The 23,092-nt window shown below is 38.7% G+C and overlaps 1 pseudogene; it reads left to right on the top strand.

The window, feature by feature from the left end:
* The first annotated feature begins 2,362 nt into the window (after positions 1-2,362).
* LOC122275608 lies at positions 2,363-9,797 on the top strand (annotated as a pseudogene).
* Positions 9,798-23,092: the final 13,295 nt, after the last annotated feature.

The raw sequence follows: 23,092 nt of genomic DNA, 5'->3' as shown, positions 1-23,092 counted from the left end.
TTTTTTTAAAAATATTATTAAAATAATAAATCGTATTATTTTATTATGTCGGATCCCAAGTCGGGATCTGGATTCGGGTCAATCGGGCGACTTGGTCAACCGAGTTGGGCAAACCGTCAATTGGGTCAATAGTCAAACAGTTCAGGATCAACCCATGGGTATAAGCTAGCTTATGATATGACCTGGCCCAATGAAATTAAACACAAAGGTTTAAAAGCTTGAACCCAACATATGGACCAACCATCACACAAAACCCCAACCTTATACAAATCCAATTCACCCTATATCCTTGCTAAGGATTGGACCTAGAAATTAGACCAATCCTTATACAAACCCAAACTTATGTAAAGCTTTAAGTCCAATTCAAAGAAAAAATCCTACCCAAAAATCAACATAGGTGGCCCGATTTTATTGTATTAGAAAACCATCCACCGTGTCGTCACTATCCCGGCCATTGTTCTGGCCAACCTAACACTACCTTCCAGTAGATCTCAACGTAAGGATACCGACGACAACATTTCCGGCATCCTCCTCTCCCTCCAGCAACCACTTATTTTTAATAGAAAAATAAATACCCAAAAAAAAAACCTTAGCCACCACAAGCAACGGTCTTGGAAAGATCTGGTGAATTACGCACCAGAAACCACCACAGTAAACCAAGAACAACTTTTCTGTCACCCCGAACACTCAAAACCAAACAAAATTTAATTTTGAACGGTCAAAAAACTCGTAAATACAAAAATGTATTTACAAGCAAAAGATAATACCATATTTTCAAACAAAATATGAAATTGTATTTTCACAACAATCTGACAAGGAAGCTCTTATACCACTTGATTAGATTTGGAGAAATCGAATATGCTAAGATCACTTGTCAAATTGATGTATAAATTTTGTAAAGAGAGCATACTTGTGGAGATTGGAGAGAAGAGTGTAGCGATATGATCTTCTATATCCAAGATTCACTATATGAAAAAAACTCACAATAATGAGATGTATAAAGTCAAGAATGAATAAGGAGTAGGGACCATAATAATTGAATTACATACTTCATTATTGTGTCTCTATACGCTTCTAGAGATGTATCAATGATCCGTTATGTCACTTTATCGATCACACTTATTGGGCCTTACAGTCATTACCCAAATCTTATATTTGGCTATTATATAATGTATGATTTATAATCTATGTAGATCCATTAATTTGTTAGACAAGATATATACTAATCTAATTATACTGATCTAATAAAGATAGGTAAATATATGCTAACGCTCTAAATATTCAGTCTTGTAGATGGGATAAAATTCTAAAGCAATCTACATCTAATTCAATAATTTTCACAAAAAAATGACTAAAGAGTTTCAATATACTAATGTCTCCACAGTAGAAGTTTCCCGATTTCAGATTTTTTTGGCATTTCTTCCTCTCGTTGAGCGCGGTTGGTTTTTGTGCTGATGAGTTGTACTCTGAGTCAATTAATTTGGCTTTTAGAAGAGCAGCCCTTTTCATCTACTTCTTTCTACTCAAAAAAGACAAATAAACATGCATTATGTGAGGTTTTGGACCCTTCAATACTCATCCAATCAGGTTCTGGGTATTGGTACTAATACTGAACTTTATGTTATGAAGTTGGGTCTTACAATATGGTATCAGCTGAGCATTATTGGTCTTATTGTGGGGTCAGACCCTCTTTTTATTATTAATTGGTTCAAGAATAATTTGTTATCCCCTTAGTCCCAATATTTGGGATGGCATTCTTCATTTCTAACGTGGTTTCCACTTTGACATATTCTATGTATACATATAAGGTAATGCCTTTGTAGATAGCCTTCCTTCCTTCGTCACAATGGGCAACGTGGTAAGTTTTTCCTCCCCCTATAAATTACCAAAATACATGATTGGTATATTTTCTTTGGAGCGTGTAGGAATTGTAACGTTGCGTCATTAATTTCATAATTTCTCTTCTTATCTTGATTGTAACTAGATTTTACTAAGGATTATAGTTTTTTATATGAACCTGATTTTGGGATTCCTGTAACCCATTTGCTCCTCCTTATATAAAATATTTATTAGCCATAAGTGGGTCCTAATCAATTAAATTAGATGCATTCCTCTTCTAACAAAAATAAAATCAGTTCAGCCTTGGATTGAAAAAAAAAAAAAGTGTCTTGAAGTACGTTTCCTGTCTTTGCCATTCTAACCTTGTTGAACATGAAAAAATAAATATAAAACCACGACAATCTATTTTTCCACCAAAAAAGATGTATTAAATTACTCGAAGATAGGACGTCCCAGATGTCAATATGTTGCATTAAATTTAATTTATCGTTTAAATTCGAAAGTTCTGGTGCTTGATTTTTGTGTGGAGAGGAAAGAACCTCAAAGCCCAACCTCAAACCAGCCTGGGTTCCGAGAAGCCTCCATTTTGTCTGTGTAACCAAATCTATACAGTCGAAGCGCACCTTCCAGAAACCAACCAACGTCCAATCTTTCTCTCACCCAAGATCGAGCCACCTAATTAATAGAGTCATTTGCATTTTTGTGGTCGTTAGGAAATTCACAAGCCAATCCAGAGGATTCCCATTTTTGCTTTCGCTTTCGTTTTCACTATCTCCACACTCCGAGGCACACATACGTACCTCTATCGTGCTATAAAGTTCCACTCAGCCTTCACTCTCTTCCCCCTTATAGGCAACACTCCAAAAACTGTTGCAGTTCCATTTCGTTTTCTACCCCTAAAAGCCTCACACTTCATCACAACCGTCTTTCTGGAACTCCTACAATCAATGGTTGCTGCTTCGGTTCCAGCTGTAGGAGCTATTAACATAGCACCGGTACTCTGTTTTTCCCGCCCTTTTAGTATCACGAATGCAACTTAATTTCTTTCGGTTCCTGCGTATTGCTTTAGAGTTCAAATGTATATTTCTCTGTTTATTCTCATTTATAATGGTTCAACACTTTTTTCTATATCAGAGACATATCAATGAATTTTCCTTTTCTGGGCCAGTTAGGATTACTTAAATGGAATCAGTGATTTATTTTGGAGTTGATTGGGTGTAAGGAAAAGGTCATGGCTTTTGCAGTTGAAATTGAATGGCTCAGGAGCCGGAGTTTCGGTTCCAAGTTCAGCATTCTTGGGCGAAAACTGGAAGAGGGTGAGATCCAAGATCACCAGCAAGAGGATATCTTCTGGTAATTTCAAGGTCGTTGCGGAGTACAATGAACAGAAGCAGACCTCCAAGGACAGATGGGGAGGACTAGCCTTTTATAGAAGATGCAGAAAATCTTATGTTTATTGATATGAGAACGTCCTGTATATATAAGGACTTTACATGATATTGCAGTTACAAGTTTAAATAATGAGAAACATTCAAATAGCGTAAGTGGTTCCTAAAATATTGGATAGCATATTTACAGAGGATAAATTGCATTTGATTTAGTCAAAGGAAATCAAGTTGGTTATAGCTACATGATTTCCTTTATACGCCCCCTCAAGATGGGCGTGCCATCAGATAAGCCAATCTTGTTGCACAGGTTCAGAAATTTCTGTCGTGACAGAGCTTTGGTTAGAAGATCTGCAAGCTGATCGTGGGTACTGACATGAGAGACGTGTAGCATTCCTTTGGAGACCAGATCTCTAACGAAATGAAGATCAATGGCAATATGCTTCATTCGTGAATGCATTACAGGATTAAGACTTAGCTGAGTAGCACCAATATTGTCACAAAATAGATGTGGAGGCTTAAGTATAGGAATACCAAGCTCATGAAACAACGAACGAATCCAAATGAGTTCGGAGGTAGCTGAAGCAAGAGCCCGGTACTCTGCCTCGGTGGAAGATCTGGCTACCGCACGCTGTTTTCGTGTGCTCCAGGAGATGGGGCATTCACCCAGAAAAATAAGGTATGCAGAGGTGGAAGATCTATTGTCCTTATCACCTGCCCAATCTGCATCAGAGAACCCTTGAAGAGTGAGATTGCTAGTTCGCTTGAGGAGTATACCATGATTAAGTGTGCCCTTCAGGTATCGTAAAACACGTTTGGCAGCAGTCCAATGCAACTGAGATGGTTTATGCATAAATTGAGCCAACTTATTGACTGGGAAAGCGATGTCCGGTCTAGTAAAGGATAGATATTGGAGAGCTCCTATAACTCGGCGATACTCAGTTGGATCCGTAGGAGAAGATCCATCATGAAGCTGAAGTGAATCCTTCGTTGCAAGTGGAGTCATCACTGCCTTGGCGCCGTCCATTTTTGTGCGAGCAAGAAGATCCCGGATATATTTTTGCTGGGATAAGAACAACCCTTGCTTTACTGAAATGACTTCGATACCAAGAAAAAAATTTAATGGTCCAAGATCCTTCAGAGAAAAACGACGACCGAGCTGTGCAACCATTCTAGAAATAAGAGTAGAGTCACTGCCAGTGAGTAAAAGATCATCCACATAAATTAGAAAAAATAGCGTAACTCCATCACAATTGTAGATAAATAAAGAGGAGTCCGATTTGGACTGCTGAAATCCCAACTGAAGAAGACAAGTACTCAATTCTTGATACCAAGCACGGGGTGCTTGTTTTAAGCCATATAAAGACTTCTTTAACCTGCAAACATGAGAAGGTAGATTAGGATCAACAAAACCCGGAGGTTGAATCATGAAGACATCCTCCTCAAGTTGGCCATGCAAAAATGCGTTATTAACATCCAGTTGACGAAGGGGCCAATTTTTCTGGACAGCAATGGATAGGACAGCTCGGATGGTCACCGGTTTCACAACCGGGCTGAACGTCTCATTATAATCAAAACCATGCCGTTGATGAAATCCTTTGGCCACCAACCTCGCTTTGTAGCGAGAAATACTACCATCAGGATTTCGTTTAATTCGGAAAACCCATTTGCATCCCACGGGTTTCATGGTTGAGTTTGGTGGAACAAGCTCCCAAGTGCCATGTTTAACTAAAGCCGTGAACTCCTCTGACATAGCATGTCGCCACTTAGGATCCTTCAAGGCTTGAGACACACACGTGGGCTCTATAGGTTGAGGAAGGGGATGTTTTGTGGCTAGATAAATGTGTTTGGGTTTATGAATATTATTCATAGATCTGGTGGTCATGGTATGGGTACGAGTAGGCTGGGTTAGAGTTGCAATTGTTTCGGGTTGAGGTATTTCTGTAGGTCTAGGTTGTGCAGGTGAAGAGGATGAATGAGGAAAAGTAGTCGGAGCTGCAGGCTTCTGTGTTGGCACCTGCAGCTGACAAAGATGGCATAGTGACCTGGGCAGAGAAAGGAAAATTGCACTCATCAAAGACCACATGCCGAGACAAGTAGATGCGAGAGGTATCAAGGTCCATACACTTATAGGCATTTTGTGAGTTCGAATATCCTAAGAAGAGACATGGCTTTGATTTTGGTTGTAGTTTACTCGTGGAATAAGGTTTTAGCCATGGATAACACTGGCAACCAAAAATTCGCAATTTTTTGTAATTAGGTAGACGACCAAATAAGCACTCAAATGGACTCTTGTTGTTTAAAATAGTAGTCGGCATACGGTTTATTAAATAAACGGCTGCCTGAAATGCATAAGACCAATAAGAGGGAGGAAGAGTTGCTTGACTCAATAGAGTTAAGCCGGTTTCGACAATGTGACGATGGCGTCGTTCACTTGTACCATTCTGTTGAGGTGTATGAGGAGCGGTGGTTAGCCAACTGATAGAATTAGAGGAAAGATATTGTCGAAGACCATGATATTCCCCTCCATTATCCGAGTATAAGTGCTTGATTTTAAAGTCAAATTGTTTTTCAAGTAACCCTTTTAACTGACTGAAAATGGAAGGGACATCACTTTTTCGACGGATTGGAAACAACCAAGAATATTCGGTAAAATGATCAACAAACAATGCATAAAACCGAAACCCATCAAGCGACGTGGAAGCCGTAGGTCCCCAAAGATCTGTATAGATGTATTCAAGAGGATGAGTACTAATAAGAGAGGTGGAAGAAAAAGGTAATTTATGACTTTTATTGCATTGACAAGCGGTACAAAGAGAGGATAAAGAATTACGAGTCTTCACTACGGGAAGAGAAAATTGATGAATAACCAGATCAACCATTTTATTCGACGGATGCCCAAGTCGTTTATGCCAAATATCAGTCGTTGTTCTTTCACCAACCAGTGCTAAAACAGAGGACTTGGTAGCGGGAGAAGCCATTGGCATTGGATAAACACCGTCCTGACATTTACCGCGAAGAAGAGTGGCCCCCGTGCTCCGATCCTTCACAAAGAAATGAAATGGGTGAAACTCTAGAAAAACATTATTAGAGCGAGTGAAATTGTGAACCGAAATCAAATTCTTGTGGATATTAGGAACACAAAGAGTATTAGTTAAGGTAAACGTGTTTGAGGAGGAGGGAAAAGTCATAGAGCCAACATGTGTGACTCTCAAACCTGAACCATCGCCGATGACGACCTCATCCGTGCCATCATACTCCGAGTGAACAGATAAATTTGCAAGATCAGAGGTAATATTATGAGACGCAGCTGAATCCACGAGCCATTTCTTGTCATTGGACCCGCTGGTAGTGGCACAGTTTACAGTTTTCTCACTGGAAATTGAGCGACAGGTCTTTGCCGAGTGTCCCACTTTGTCACATAATTGGCAAACAATGTGAGGCTTACCAGACCGCTCTCTACGACCATAACGACCAGAGTTGTTGCGTTGCTGACCAAAGAAACCAGTGGTGTAGCGTTGATTGCGGTTGGTCTTGGAAACAGCAGGGCGACGCTGAGTTGAGTTTGCAGTAGCAACGAAAGTTGAGTGGGAGGCTTCAATACGTTTCAAATAGTTTTCATGACCCACTAGCATGTCGTGAAGTTCTTCAAATGTAAGAGAAGTTTCACGTGCCCGAATAGGTGCTGCAATATCACGGAATTCAGGACCTAGGCCATTGAGGACATAAAGTGTAATGTCATCTGCTGAGACGGGAGAGTCAATCACAGCAAGCTCATCAACGAGAACCTTAATTGCATAAAGATACTCCGAGACCGAGCGAGACTCTCGTTGAATGAGAGTCAATTCCTCCTTAAGCTGCATGACACGGGTACGTGAACGATTTGCATACAATCGTTGCAATTTTGACCATGCATCACGAGAAGTGGATGAGGCAGCGATGAGTGGCATTACTGGTTTAGAAACAGAGGCAAGAATAGCGTGAAGGAGCAGCTTATCTTGCCTGAACCAACGCCAGAAAGCTGGATTAGGAACACCTGGAGAAGATGATCCAGCAGAGGAGGTGCTGGGAAGCATCGATGACGGACAAACAATTGTGCCGTCAAGATAGCCTTGGAGATCGTAACCAATGAGCAAGGACATCAGTTGGGCACGCCATGAAGGAAAGTTGGAAGGGGTGAGCTTTAGAGGAAGCTGGGAGCCGGCATTGATGGCAACAAGGTGAGTGTCACCATTGCCAGTAGACCCAACGTGATTGACAGTTACAGACTCAGGAGCAGACTCAGGCGATGTGGCCATGGAAAAAAATCTCGTTAGAGGACTGTGGCTGTGATACCATATAGAAGATGCAGAAAATCTTATGTTTATTGATATGAGAACGTCCTGTATATATAAGGACTTTACATGATATTGCAGTTACAAGTTTAAATAATGAGAAACATTCAAATAGCGTAAGTGGTTCCTAAAATATTGGATAGCATATTTACAGAGGATAAATTGCATTTGATTTAGTCAAAGGAAATCAAGTTGGTTATAGCTACATGATTTCCTTTATACCTTTGACACCTCGGACGACCAGCAGGACATTACTAGAGGAAAAGGAATGGTGGATACTCTCTTCCAAGCTCCCACGGGTTCCGGGACACACTATGCTGTCATGAGCTCCTACGACTACGTTAGTACTGGTCTTCGGCAGTAAGTTGTTTCTATTTTGATTAGCCGAATTTCCAATAAGTTTTTTCGCAATTGCTCAGATGGATCTTTCCGTTAACCATAGTAATTCAAACCTCGAATGACGTAGAAATGGGAGATTGATTCTAGTAATTGCCTGGATCTGGAGAATTTGTTCTTGTTTTGATTATCTGAGTTAGATTGAACTTATACGTTGACCATAAAACACTATCGAATTCTCCTTCCAGATACAACCTTGATAACACCATGGATGGGTTTTACATCGCTCCTGCATTTATGGACAAGGTTGTTGTTCACATCACCAAGAACTTATGAACTTGCCAAACATTAAGGTTGGTAGTCGAATATTGCAGATTACGAGTAACGTGCTCGTTACATGGTTTATGACAATCTTTCAGAAATTTGGATAATTTTTTCTATAATTGTGACAGGTTCCTCTCATCTTGGGTATCTGGGGAGGCAAAGGTCAAGGAAAGTCATTCCAATGTGAGCTTGTCTTTGCCAAAATGGGAATCAAGTGAGTCAATTTATTTTGATCATCTCTCTTACTAGTTTGTCATTTTAATGTTGTAATATTGACTTTAAGCATGTATGGTGTTTTCTCTTTCACAAATCACTGAATATGCAGCCCCATCATGATGAGTGCTGGAGAATTAGAAAGTGGGAACGCTGGAGAGCCTGCAAAACTGATCAGGCAAAGATATCGCGAAGCGGCCGACATCATCAGGAAGGGAAAGATGTGCTGCCTATTCATCAATGACTTGGATGCAGGAGCGGGTAGGCTCGGTGGAACCACACAATACACGGTGAACAATCAGATGGTGAATGCTACCCTCATGAACATTGCTGATAACCCAACTAATGTCCAGCTTCCTGGCATGTACAACAAGGAAGAAAATCCCCGGGTTCCTATCATAGTCACTGGTAATGACTTCTCCACATTGTATGCTCCTCTCATCCGTGATGGTCGTATGGAAAAGTTCTACTGGGCACCTACTCGAGAAGACCGCATTGGAGTCTGCTCTGGTATCTTCCGGACAGACGGTGTACCCAAGGAAGACATAGTGAAGCTCGTGGACACCTTCCCCGGACAGTCCATTGGTAAAGAAGACAGGAACTTTGAAAAGTTTTCAATATGTTTGTGTCATGCAAAAAGTGGACTTAAACTCTCTTTAATTAGGTTGATATGATAATATGCTAGTGAATTTATGACTCAAAATCAAGTGATTGATATCATTGTATTTTCTTACGTGTACAGACTTCTTTGGAGCCCTCAGGGCTAGAGTGTATGATGATGAAGTGAGGAAATGGATATCAAGTGTGGGGGTAGAAAGTGTTGGAAAACGGCTTGTGAACTCAAAGGAGGGACCCCCAACATTTGAGCAACCAAAAATGAGTCTCGAGAAGCTGCTTGAGTATGGAAGCAAGCTTGTTCAAGAGCAGGAAAATGTGAAGAGAGTCCAATTGGCTGACAAATATTTGAAGGAGGCAGCTCTCGGAGATGCAAATGAAGATGCCATGAAGCGTGGAAATTTCTATGGTTAGATCCTTGATCCTAAAGGTCTTGAACATGAAAAGTTTGCATATGACTTTAGGAAATCATATACAATGGAACAAGTACTTGAGAGGAGGTATTTATACTAGACTTTAATAATTGTTTGGATGCAGGAAAAGCAGCACAACAGGTTGGCCTTCCTGTCCCAGAAGGTTGCACAGATCCATCTGCAGCAAACTTTGATCCTACAGCTAGGAGTGACGATGGGTCCTGCCTGTATTAGTTTTAGGTCCCAGAATGGGTGTGACCACCTCTGTTTCTTGTGATTATTTTAGGCTTATGTATTTTGATCTAAAATTCTCTTGGTATCTTGTTTTTATTTTTATTTTTTGAAATTGCATTTTGCATTCTCAAACTAAAAGAATTATTTTTTTTTTTTTAATTTATGCTTTAAACTCAAAAACGCACCCTAAGATCTGAACTTACATGTCGGAAATAATCAATTAGTATATCTTTTAAAATGTAGGCCAGTTCATTGCAGCAAACTATCACGATTATTCATAAAAATTTGACAAATTGTAATACTGGATTATTGCTTATCAATTATGTGTATTGGCACTGAAGCTTAATCTAAGAGCTTGTTCGGAAAAATATTTCATCCTAAAATTCTTATCTCATCTCTTCTTATTTTATTTCATTTTATCTATTTTTTTAACATTACTCAATTATAAATATTTTCAAATTAATCATTACAACTTTTTAAAATTAATTATTCCAATTTTCTCAAACTTTCAAGCAAAAAATAAAAAGTATTCAACCTTTTCAAATCACTAAATAAAAATAATATCAAAAAATTATATTTTAATAATATTTTAATTTTATAATATTTTTATCTAATTTTTTCTCTTTCATTTTTCAAAATCTCATAAAATGTGTCTCGTTTGATTATGCAGTTAAGTTGAAATGAGATATTTTAAATAGTAATGAGATTTTTGAGTTAAGATAAAATAATCTGTAAAAAATATGTATTTGAATACTGAGATAAGATGAGATTAAATAGTTTTGATTTTTAAGATTTAATAAATTGATGTGTCCCAACAATAATTAAAAATATTTTAATAATTATTCAATAATAATTATGAAGATATTAATAGAAAGTAATATTTATTATTAATTAAAAAATATATAAACAAAGACCGTAAACAAGAAGATAGTGAGAAAGGAGGGATAAAATGGAAAGGGAAATAAAAACGACTGCAGGAATCATTGAAGACGACAAAGACTTTACATTGTTTTCTTTACTTTTTACTGTTTATTTTAGTTTTAATCTGAAAACTCTCAATGGTTGTTGAAAGTGTAGAAATGAAATAAAAATTCACTTGTTGCCGTTTGGATAGCCAGGTCAAGCAAGCCATACGACCCAGATAAGCTAATTTGTGTCTCGTATGATTATCCAAATCGGACTTAATTCAAATTAATTTATTATTATTTACAAAATTCTGATCTTATCATCTCAGTCTTCAAGTTAGTCATAAGCCTCTCTGCAACATGAACTGTCAACAACGCAGTTTACTCTTGGAAAAGTTGCATTTTTTCCAGTCAACAACGCATTAGAGATGCCTCTAGCCAGGTGAAGCTGAAGAAGAGACAGACTTTCAGGATAAAGGTACCAAAGAAAATTAAAGGAACTATAAAGAAAGAAAAGAAATAAATAAATAAATAAACAAAAGCACCAACACTGTTCAAACGCCAGTCGTTTATTCTGTTGAGCCTCTAACCTGTCCGAAAATCACACAAAACAATTTTAAAGTGGTTCAGCAAATTGCTTACGTCCACTGGAGCCTCTTTTATAGAATTTGTACAAGATTTTCAGAAAATTTACAAAATTCTATTTCTCTCTCTCACGTCCCTCTTCCTTTCCTCACCCACTGCCCTTGATCTCTCACCGCAGTGAGGATGGGTTTCTCTTCAGAATTCATCTCCTTTTATAGGAGAAATTATGGGGGACAAAGCTCCCACGTTTCTTGACCAAGAGGGAGGTGTATTTCGGTGCAGCTTGATCAAGAGCTCTCTTGATCCACATTTGCTGCAGAATTACGGTGCCTAATACAACAAAGGAAGAAACGGTGCACATGTGCAGCCCTTCATACTTGGGTTGATTCAACAATCACCCCCTCCACCCAAGTATGCCATACCAGGCTGCTTGTAAACTGATTCATTCTTCAAATGAATTCACCTCTTTCTTTGAATGCTTGTCAGCCATGAGAGATCCGCTATCACATGCATCTTCAGGTACGTCTTCAAATGGATATCCAGATGCCTCTCCAAATGCATCTTCAAATGCATCAGCATAGTCTACATCCACGGAGCTTGCAAGGGATTTTCTTCAGAGGAGATTTACCAGTGCTCAATTGCACAATCTCAACTTTCTAGGATTCTTCTTTTGCTTGAGTCCATGAGTCCGCACTCATGTACACCTTGAGCAAACTGAGCTTCGCTCTAGGCTCATCCGAGCGAACAATCTGCTTCGCTCTAGCCACATCCGAGCAAATAATCTGCTTGGTGCCTTTACAGCTTTCAAACCAGGCTCCATAATCCTACAATCACACCAATCTCCAACTTGGAGACTGGTTCTCAACATGCCGAGTTCTATCTCCAGCATGATCCCTTATACAATTTTACAGCTCATGTCTTCAACTTAGAAGACTAACTAAAGTGATGCATAACTTTAGTTCATCACGTACAATGCCCTTAATCAACACATCTACATAGGGCAACACATCTCCCACTGCACTGGGAATCAATGGTCTCGCACAGACCTTGACACATATCAGAGAACCTGTTGCTGAGGTCTCATCTCTGATCTGGGTGACTGACCCTTCATCCTGCTGCTATCTTCAGTCGCATGTGTCCATCTTGTGTGCAGTCTCCGACTTGCATAATCTCCTTTCTTGCAAGATTTTTCTTCATACCGTAGTTCACTACCTTCATTCAGCAGGATACATTTTAAGGTAGTAACCACCATGGAGGTCTGATCGTCTTGGCAATTCTTTAGGTGTAGATATCCCTGGAACATCTGACGTTTTGTTCCCATCTCTCACACCTGTACTTCATGTCGTGGTCTAGGGAGATTTCTTTAGAAAAGTAAAACTGGGTTCCTTTTACTTTCTCTAATTCACACGACAATTAACCCGAGCCAAGACCAATTAATCCTTCGTGACCTTCCAACACCAAATGCTATTGGCAACAAGAGCAACAATCTCCACCTTGTGACTTTGACTGGTCCCACAGCCAAGCTCCACCTCAATGAAGATCTTCATAGCTCCCGCTATCATGCTTCACCATAAAAGCATATCCACTCAGAATAAACTAATTCCAAGCATTTCACTTCGGCCCATGTCGAAAATAATCTTGCTGAAAACTATGGTGTAACTTTCACGTTTGGCTCTCCTGGAAGTTCATCAGCCATCGACATGAATTTCCACCACACACCCTGCATTAATGCCAAACCAATGCCTGTGTGTAAACTTGTGGATCTGCTAACATTAACACATCCTCTATCATGGCAACTCATGCCATGAGGATATACATGTCTCTTTTTTCATGGAGAGAGACACAACATTAGCATCAATACCAGTATCTCCATTTACTGACTTGGAGCCACTTGCCGAAACTGCTCCTTGTACTAGCCGTTTCACCAGTCGCTAGTATCACTGTTGACTTCAGGGATTGATTTGCCCTTCAACGCCTTTGAGAAAACACTACTGAATGACTGCTGCCTTCAGGCTGTCTTTAACAGCATTGTGCACTGCAAGAAATGCAACGCCATGTATTTCTTCAGTCACCATATTCACAGCATCATTCTCAATTTTCTCCTGATTTTAGCAGTCTCTTGTGGCCTGACTTGCCACAATTTCTAGCGAGTCATCTGTTGTCAGATCTTGACTTGCCTCTGTCCTTACAATCAACATTCAGGACCAACAACTCGAAATCTTGCCAGAATCTCTTCTGCGCACTTCCTCATCCAGGATAAGATCTCTTACATTGAGAAACTTCAATTTTGACTTCTTTGCAGAATTACTCATAGCCATTCTCATGACCTCCCAACCTTTTGACCACAACACCAAATGCTATTGGGCAACAATAGTACCTTCTGCCTTATCTGAAATTGAACCGTTTCTCCACCTCAAATCTGACAAGATTTGAAACCTTACTTCCTGACATTGCTTTAATGAATTTACCGTAGAAATGAATAGTACCTCACTAAGTCAGTTCCCAGGAAAGATTGGAGGGTCACAATGGACACACTTAAAATTTCCAATCTCCTAGACAGAACCTCCTTAGACTGTACGTATCCACACTACCACATCAAAGCTTCATCTGCACTTTGTTATTTGTAACTGGCTTTAATTAAGCCCAAAACCAATGAGTCCATCATGACTCCAACTGGCTACGATCAAGCCCACAACTGATCTGCAACACGTGGACGGTTCAGATCAAATGTACTGATGGCGAATCTCAACATTTCCATCGTACCGATGAGTCCGGAATGATCCAAATAGTTTGCCACCACTATTTGATCATCGCGATGGAACTCCAACTGGCTACGATCAAGCCCACAAATGATCTGCAACACCTCGACAGTTCAGATCGACAGTACCGATGGCGAATCTTCACATTCCCACCGTACGGATGAGTCCGGAATGATCCAAATAGTTTGCCACCACTATTTGATCATCGCGATGGAACTCCAACTGGCTATGATCAAGCCCAAAATGATCTGCAACACCTCGACAGTTCAGATCGACTGTACCGATGGCGAATCTCAACATTCCCACCGTACAGATGAGTCCGGAATGATCCAAATAGTTTGCCACCACTATTTGATCATCGCAATTGAACTCCAACCGGCGTAGATCTAGCCCAAAATGATCTGCAACACATCGACAGTTCAGATCGACAGTACCGATGGCGAATCTCCACATTCCCACCGTACAGATGAGTTCGGAATGATCCAAATAGTTTGTCAACACTATTTGATCATCACAATTGAACTCCAACCGGCGTAGATCTAGCCCAAAATGATCTGCAACACATCGACAGTTCAGATCGACATTACTGATGGCGAATCTCGACATTCCTACCGTACGGATGAGTCCGGAATGATCCAAATAGTTGTTCAGCAGATCGAACCAGAGCTCTGATACCACTTGTTGAGCCTCTAACCTGTCCGAAAATCACACAAAACAATTTTAAAGTGGTTCAGCAAATTGCTTACGTCCACTGGAGCCTCTTTTATAGAATTTGTACAAGATTTTCAGAAAATCTACAAAATTCTATTTCTCTCTCTCACGTCCCTCTTCCTTTCCTCACCCACTGCCCTTGATCTCTCACCGCAGTGAGGATGGGTTTCTCTTCAGAATTCATCTCCTTTTATAGGAGAAATTATGGGGGACAAAGCTCCCACGTTTCTTGACCAAGAGGGAGGTGTATTTCGGTGCAGCTTGATCAAGAGCTCTCTTGATCCACATTTGCTGCAGAATTACGGTGCCTAATACAACAAAGGAAGAAACGGTGCACATGTGCAGCCCTTCATACTTGGGTTGATTCAACATATTCGTCTTCTGATCTGTTTAATACGTATGGCTTAAATATATTTCCAAGCACATGCTTGTATATTATAAAGTAAATTATGTTAACATAACCTTAAGTTTTTGTATCCCCATTCAAGTCACGTCCTACTTTAGTCCATAAATGTGGTGAGAGTTGGGCAAGTGGGGATTGAAGTTTCAGTCCCTTATCTTCTTCAAACAATCATCTTTCAAACCCAAATGACTAAAAAAAAATTCGGAGTGCATAGCAGAAATTGGAGAAAGTGGGTTTGAAGTTTCAATCCCTTATCTTCAATCATCTAACAAACCAAGTGACTCAAAAATTGGAGAAATTAGGGTTGAAGAAGTTTCTTTTTTGTCTTTGGTCATCTTCAAACCAAATGATCAGTCAAAATAGAAAGTGGCTGATCGTTCTAGACTTGTCCATGATGTTGAAATTTCAAGATTACTATATTCATTGATAAGAAAAAAATTGCTGAATAATAAAAAGAAGTATTAGTCTATAAAAATATATTTATAAATTAATATACATCAAATCTACTTTATACAAAAGAATTAAATTATCTTCTTATATCAAATTACTTTATTTAATATTACAAGTAGCGGTAATCTGAGTCTGTCGAGCCACGTCAGCATCGTATTTAATATATTATGCAGTAGAACGTGTTTGTTCATCGACATTAAATCCTTTCTAAGGTTGAAGTGGCAAAAATAAATCAGGATTGGTGTTCAACTACCGCTAATAAATAATGAGAGAGACCACTCAGCACTTGGAGACCGAAGTCAAGTATGACGGCCAAAATAATTTTAATTTTAATGATTACCAAGTTAATATTTAATTTAAAAGTAGAAATGCTGGAGCAACCAGGAAGGAAAATTGCAGGAGAATCGTGTCCCCTATGGAATAATGAAACAATTTTATTAGAAAAACTCTATTTGTATATAGGGTTGGGAAACCCCAGCGTATACGGTACATTCACGTGTAATAATGAAACACGACATTTCATTGTTACATAGCTAGGTTAAACATTCTCTAATGGCCCAAATGAGATTCGGCAGTTCCTAGGTGCAAGCTTTCCACAGAGAACCACAATGACAAAACGTTCAATGCAAGTACCTCTCATCTTCTTCTTATTCGCATCTGAAATCTCATATCTTTCTAATCTTTTTCTCATTTGCTTCTTCTCATCTAGTTTCATGCTATTTGCTTTTAGATGTACTTTATGGGTTTCTAACTTCTTTTTTCAACTTGAATGGATAACAAAGCTTCTTGTAATTTCATGATCTCTCTGTCCACAATTCTGTAGTAGCTTGAATACTTTGACGGACTTACCCAGCAATCACTTCAATACTAGAACCTTACGGCTTGCCTTGTTCTTCTGGTTCGTCTTCTATGATCTCATGCTCTTTATTATTTCTCTTACAGGCAGATGGACGAAGATTCTAACTAGTGTTGTTGTTCGATTTAACACTTAATCACAGCTTCATATTGTTGCTACGCTTTGTGTTAGTGGCTTTGTGGTGGGGTGTGCAGAGTAGGGAGAGAGTGAGAAAGTGAAATAAAAAAATATTAAAAAAAAAAGTGAAAGGCTTGTTGTTGTCATATACTGAAGTCTAAGTTAAAGATAAGGCTCGGTGGTATAATGCCACATCAGCGATTCCTCAAAAGGTACCCAACGACGGGTATCTGTAGTAGAGCTAATTTCATTATATATAATATATTATAGAAAGAATAAAAAAGAACCTGTAAAAAGGCCACCACAAAGTTACATATCAACTCAATAATTTCATGAAGGCTTTAAGAGAAAAATGCCCAAAACAATTTCGAATATAGAGCATTTCGATGGAAACAAAGAAGACCATCGCAGAAGGAAATGACCAAATCCATTTCCAATAGAGCATTTCATTTGAGGAAAAAAAATGCCATTACTAGGTATCAATTTTTTTCCTTAAAAAAAGGGAAATACTTGTAGTCATTTCTGGCAATGGGTTTAGCTTTTTGACAAAGTCCTTTAATTCAAAAATCGTCTACGTCTGTGAGTAACAAAGCATTCCATTAGAAAATGCTTCAATACAAACTTTCTAGAAGGGAATCGTTGAGATAGTATCTGTGTTATGAGGATTGGAATATATATGTGCAGTATAATGCCAAGATTTGGCTGAAAATATTGAGGACACTATTCCGAGCTCTCTTCATTTTTCTTCGCGGAACTCCTTCAAATGCTAAAGACCATTCTTCTTGTTTTCCAGAGTACGAGTATTTAGAATATGAGAATCAAGAAGGATCATAGATGCAAACAAAGCCAAAACCAAATTAGACACCAGAAATACAAGAAATGCTATACCATACTAGGCACGACACCAATTTTTTCCTTTTAGATTTTCTTTCAGAGACCATTTCAACCCAAGAGAACCGAGGTTAAGATTTTGGCTTCATGGATTGTCTCAAAGTATGTCGTCTTCTTGGGAGGGTGGGGCTTTTGTGAGAATGGGAAGATTCACGTGGTGAGGAAGACTAAGGAAAACAAAGGAGCTCTAAAATGGAAGATGACAATGGGAAATAGGAAGAGTCTGGAAATGAAAAAATGAAGGGGAACGAAGGGCTTTTTTGGGCCGGGGGGGGGGGGGGGGGGGGGGGAAGTATCTTTTCATTATGCCATGGGGGATGCAATTCCCCGGCGGTTCCCCCTCCCGTTTGCCTCCATCATTTCTCCAAACTACAATTATGGGGTACAAGCAATTTTGCGTACTGAATGCGCACCAAAAGATGATAAATATAGTTTTTTCTATTTTTTAAAGAACATAACAGTATAATGAAGGGAAGAAGAAAGCCTTAGCCATTTTCATCCAAGCAGAAGAAGAACCTCTATTGGATCACTGCATATTACTCCATGTTCTTCCCTCCACTGCAGATTGGCCAATCTCCTATAGAGTTTTCCATCAATTTAATACCCTCTACTTCCTCTGCTTCACAAAACTCAATTCTCTTTCCCTCACACATGGTAGAAAAATTAATCTCTCTCTTGGTTTCTTTCTACTTCTTTGCCCAGTAAAGCTTGATTTAAACAATGGTGGACCCTTGTTGAGAGAGTTTAGCGATGGGTTCAATGCTGCAAGCAACAACGTGAGCATACATGGCATTGTTGCAACTGAGAGAAACGACTCACTCTAAGCTGTAAGCCATGTGTTTTACTCTTATCCAATCCAATTCAAGAACTCTAGTAACCAAGTAACTTCCTTCTCCACCTCGTTCGCTTTTGCTACAATTGATTACAGTGGAAACCCAATTCACAAATAAATCAACCTAGATGTAAAGGTTTGAGTCTGCTAAACCCACCTATACTTCTATCCATAAAAAAATTAACCTAAAAAATTCTTCAAGAATCTATGTATGTCGGTTTTTCTGCTTCAATTGGTTCATTCACTAGCTAGCCTTATATTTTGGGTTGGAGCTTCAATGTGAATGAAGAGGCTAAGGTTGTGTTTGGGTACCAAGAGTATCTCAACACTTCTCAATATACTCTACTACTATTCATTATTTTATTATTATTTTTCAACTACTTTTTACTATTATTCACTATTCTATTATTACTTTTCACTTACTTTTTCACTATTATTCACAACATACCTCAACACTTCTCAACATTACTTTAAAAGTCTCTATTTGGATAAACTCCCTAAGCTTCCCACGTTTCCTCAGACAAAAAAGAATCACACAAAAATAATAATTACTATCTCAGTTTCAGGTGCCTTGGCTGTGATTTTGGGGATAGCTTTGGCCTTGTACATATTTAAGAAAATCAAGAGGTCTAACACGATAGAAGCTTGGGAGCATGATGTTGGTCCGCATAGATTTTTTACAAGGAGCTAAACAAAGCAAGCAAGGGAATCTATGTTTCTTCCCGCTCTAGGCGTTGCGAAGCTATTTTCAATTAAACGCTCAATTTCATTTATTTTTCATCCCCAAATTTGCTTATAGGGATGGGTGGTGGTAGCCTTGCCACTGGCCTCTAGTTTGGTCAGCTAGGCACCCCAGGCCATCAAATGATAAGGTGTGAGCCCCCGCCTACACCAAAACACTTACTGGGGACAGGACCCCTAGTCTGGCCCAAGCCTTCCCACTTTAGCCATCGTTAGTCGCAACTATATATATTTATATATATATATATATATATATATATATATATATATATATATTAATAGAACTATTGTCATTAATAATGTCGATTTTCAATAAACAACATTGTTTTGAAGTTTAGGCTAAATACCCATGTAAAGCAACTGAAACCCTAAATCTAGAATACTCCTCTCTCTCTCTCTCTCCACCATTCTCTCTGAGTGTCATCTCCTTTTCTTCTCACCTTCTCCACTTTTTCTTCTTGAAGGCTGAAACTTGTGAGTCGTGATTGTGAGACACGGTGTAAACACCTATGAGCCATGGGCCACAGTGTGGCCATGGGTCCGAGGACATGAATGGTCGTGGGTTTTGTGAAGAGACCCACGACCATTCCTAGTCGTGGTTCTTTGCTCAAGCCCATGGCCACGTTGTAGTCTTGCCAAAGCAATTGCGATTTTTTAAGTTTATTTATTTATTTATTTTTATTATCTTTGTTTGTAATTTCTATATGATGGATCTATAGATTTTAGGATGAGATTTTTTATTTATTGTTGTTTTCGGTTGGTTTTAAGTTTTTTTATGTTGTTTTCTAGTTATAGTTTTGGATTTATGGATTTTTTCGCAATTGGTAGGTAGGGTGAGAGAAGAGGGTACCCACCGACACCATGGCGTAGCATCCCTAACCACATGTCTCTAGTGTATTTTTTTTCCCTTCCTTCACTTCCCCAGCCCGTTTTCCTTAACCCCACCCATTTGTAGAGCCCAAAGAAAGAGAGAAAAGTCTAGAGAGAGAGTGGGAGAGGTGTACTTGTAGGTGAGGGGCGATGACGTAGTAGGGTGACAATACCAACATCCCAACTTTGCCGTGTGTGTGTGTGTGTGTGAGAGAGAGAGAGAGAGAGAGAAGATTACTTGCCGTGAGGGGCAAGGAAGATGGTTGGGCTATGCTAATGCTAGGCTGCATGGATGGGGTTCTCAAGGGTATGGGAAAGGGAGGAAGGAAGGGGTGAAAGGGAGGATGGAAATTATAAAAAAAAAAACCTGAAATGGCAATTGACCAATGTGTCGCATCAAATTGTGAGATTTTTTTGTGTCTTTAGTAGCCCACAGTACATTATAATGCCTTCCGTAGCTATTACTTTTTGGCTACCAACAACTCACATGTGCCAACATTCCAAAGTCACTATTCCTCTAATTCAACTGGTAATGTCACATTTAGATTGATGCATGTCTCTCATATCGCCCTAGCTCCACATATCTAACCTCCATAAGTGTCGTATTATAGTTCCCCAAGTTGAAATAGATCGTATTATGTTAATTCATTTCTAATTTATTATTAAACAAGGTGTGTCATGTCATCTGTTATTTAAATGAATTGTATTATGATTTGAAGTCCTAACTTAATTAGCTTAACGAGTCATGTTCTGATTAACCTCCATAGTTGAATATTCATAATTTCTCACGACATGAACACAACTCAAAAATATAAATTGCCACTGCTAAAGCTCATGCTTGCATAACGGTACAAGAGCACATCAAATCAATTTTCATTATCTATTTATCTTCCTCATTTTCTTAACAACCAGAGCTTACATACTTGTCATAAAAAAAGTTTTTTTTATCAGTGAAATGAACTTACTGGATCAAATCATTTATTTGACTCAATTTCTCAAGAAATGTTTTTTTTTTTCTTGTAATATGTTGTTGTACCTATAAATGAATTTATTGAGATTCTCCATTGCTATTTTACAATTTTGAAGAAACAAATAGAGGAGCTTGTAAATTGGTATTATTTTAAAAAATAAGTAAAACAAGGGATTGGTACATTTAAAACAAACCAAGAGGATTTTTTGTTATATATATATATATATATAATATATTTATATTTATATATATTATATGATAACAAAAAGGGATTAATCTAAACCCTATCTCTCTGACCTTCTAAAATCTTGACCCACACCGTAAGCTCTCATCAGAGGGGAGTCACTCCTCCCTTTCCTCCTCCTCAGCTACAAATTAGTTTTGTTTTCCAGTTTGCTTCTCCTGCTTATTGCCAATTTTCCTTTTTCTTTTTTCTTTTACTTTTCTTTTTCCACTAGATTAGACATGTTTGATTTGTCAATTTTAGGCCAACAAAATTCCACACATGCCCTGCCACTGTGTTCGCTACCTACCAATTTTCAAACCCCCATTGAAGGAGCCACTCAACGACTATTGCTTGATACGCATGCGCCCCAAAGTCGTGCGGCTTTCCAAAGCGCCACCCATTTTTCGACCTCCTATCACCACATGTGTGGCACAAGTATACTGTCCCTACCTTTGGATCCTTTCGACCTCAATCCCCAGGCTCTACCTACATTGGCATTTTTGGTATAGGTATTGGCTCCGCCACCTTTACCTTCGAAAGACCGCCGACAACTTGCAGGGTTCGATTCTGACTATCAAACAATGTAACTTCTTTCCCTAAATGAGAATCTAGGGAAAAATTATGTGAACACATTCGTCAACAACTCTGGATTAGATGGTTGCAGTGATGCTTTCACAGATGTAGATCACAAATGCATTCTACAAATCTAACATTTGGATTTTAAAACCACTATTGCAAGTCCTATGGGTTTGGAACCACTTTATTTGTTACATTGACCTTTTTAATTTATTTTCTATTGTATGCATTGCAATTTCTATGAATGGGCTTTTGTCAAGGTCCCCTTCCCTCTACTCTTGTATTCTCTTTTATAACTCAAGATTGTAAGTTTGATTAAAACAAAAAACAAAAGGAGGGGTTGATAGACCCTGATAGCCCAAAACAAATTTTACAATGCATAAGATAGAAAAGGAAAGGAAAAACGAAACTTAATAATTTCGATTCCATATTTCTTTTTTTGTCGTTGAGAAAAAAGTCCATCTTGAATAGGTTTTTTTGGTTGAAGAAGAAACTACAACAATGAAATCAGGCTAATTAGCACTGAAATAGTTTGTTTTGATTATCATAGGCAAAAAAAAAAAAAAAAAAAACATTCAATCTTACACAAAAAATAAAACAATGAGTGAGACTTGGAGTTTCTGGAAGTACAAACAAGCTAGTTGGAGGAAGTGGCGGCATGGACAACCACATTGGAAAGGATGGTGGATGTGAGGGCTAAAATATTGGAGATGGAGTGCATGCTTGATAGTTAAGACATCCAAGAAATACACAAACAAATAAGCATATAATAAACACATAGAACAACAAAAATATCCAAAATCTATTTGGGGTTTGGGGGAGGTGGGGGTTTGGTGGGCTATGTGGAGATGAGTAATTGTTCTGGGGAAGGAAATTCGGCATCATGTGGTGGACATGTGTTTGAAGTTGGCACATGTGCCGCACATACTAATGGGTGATAGATGTTAAGGAAGGTGAACGATAATAAGGGGATTTGCACCAGCTCATTAAGGAAAAGGATCAATCAACTAGCGTGATTTTGGTTAACAATATACTCTTAAGTTTATTCCCAATTAGCTGCTGTAATTTTGGATTGTGCTCTCCTGTGCTTGTATTTAAATAGAGTAGAAATTAAATACGTGTAAATTCATTCACAAATTAATACAAATTTTTCATTTTTCTACTTCTCTATTATTTCTTCATTGTTTTACTTTCAATTCTTATAATAGATAGTAAAAGTGTGGTTGTGGAGGCAACATGGAAGGGAAGAAGTTGGATATGCGCATGATGAGGGATCATGAGATTGGTCACGTGATTTTTTTGGAGGATGAATTGATCTATGAGATCCAAAGACGCCAATGTTAGCACATATGGTTCACACACACATTGCATGGTGGTGCGAACAGTCGTGTTGAAAAGAGGATGGCAAGAGGAAGACGCATGATTTACATGTAGGTTCTGGTGGTTGGAGGGCAACACATCAACATAAAAAATCATCATATAAAAGCATCCTTATCGAAATATGCAA

This window comes from Carya illinoinensis, chromosome 9 (genome assembly GCF_018687715.1).
Source record: "Carya illinoinensis cultivar Pawnee chromosome 9, C.illinoinensisPawnee_v1, whole genome shotgun sequence".
Taxonomy (NCBI): domain Eukaryota; kingdom Viridiplantae; phylum Streptophyta; class Magnoliopsida; order Fagales; family Juglandaceae; genus Carya; species Carya illinoinensis.
This window is presented reverse-complemented; position numbering and strand designations above follow the sequence as displayed.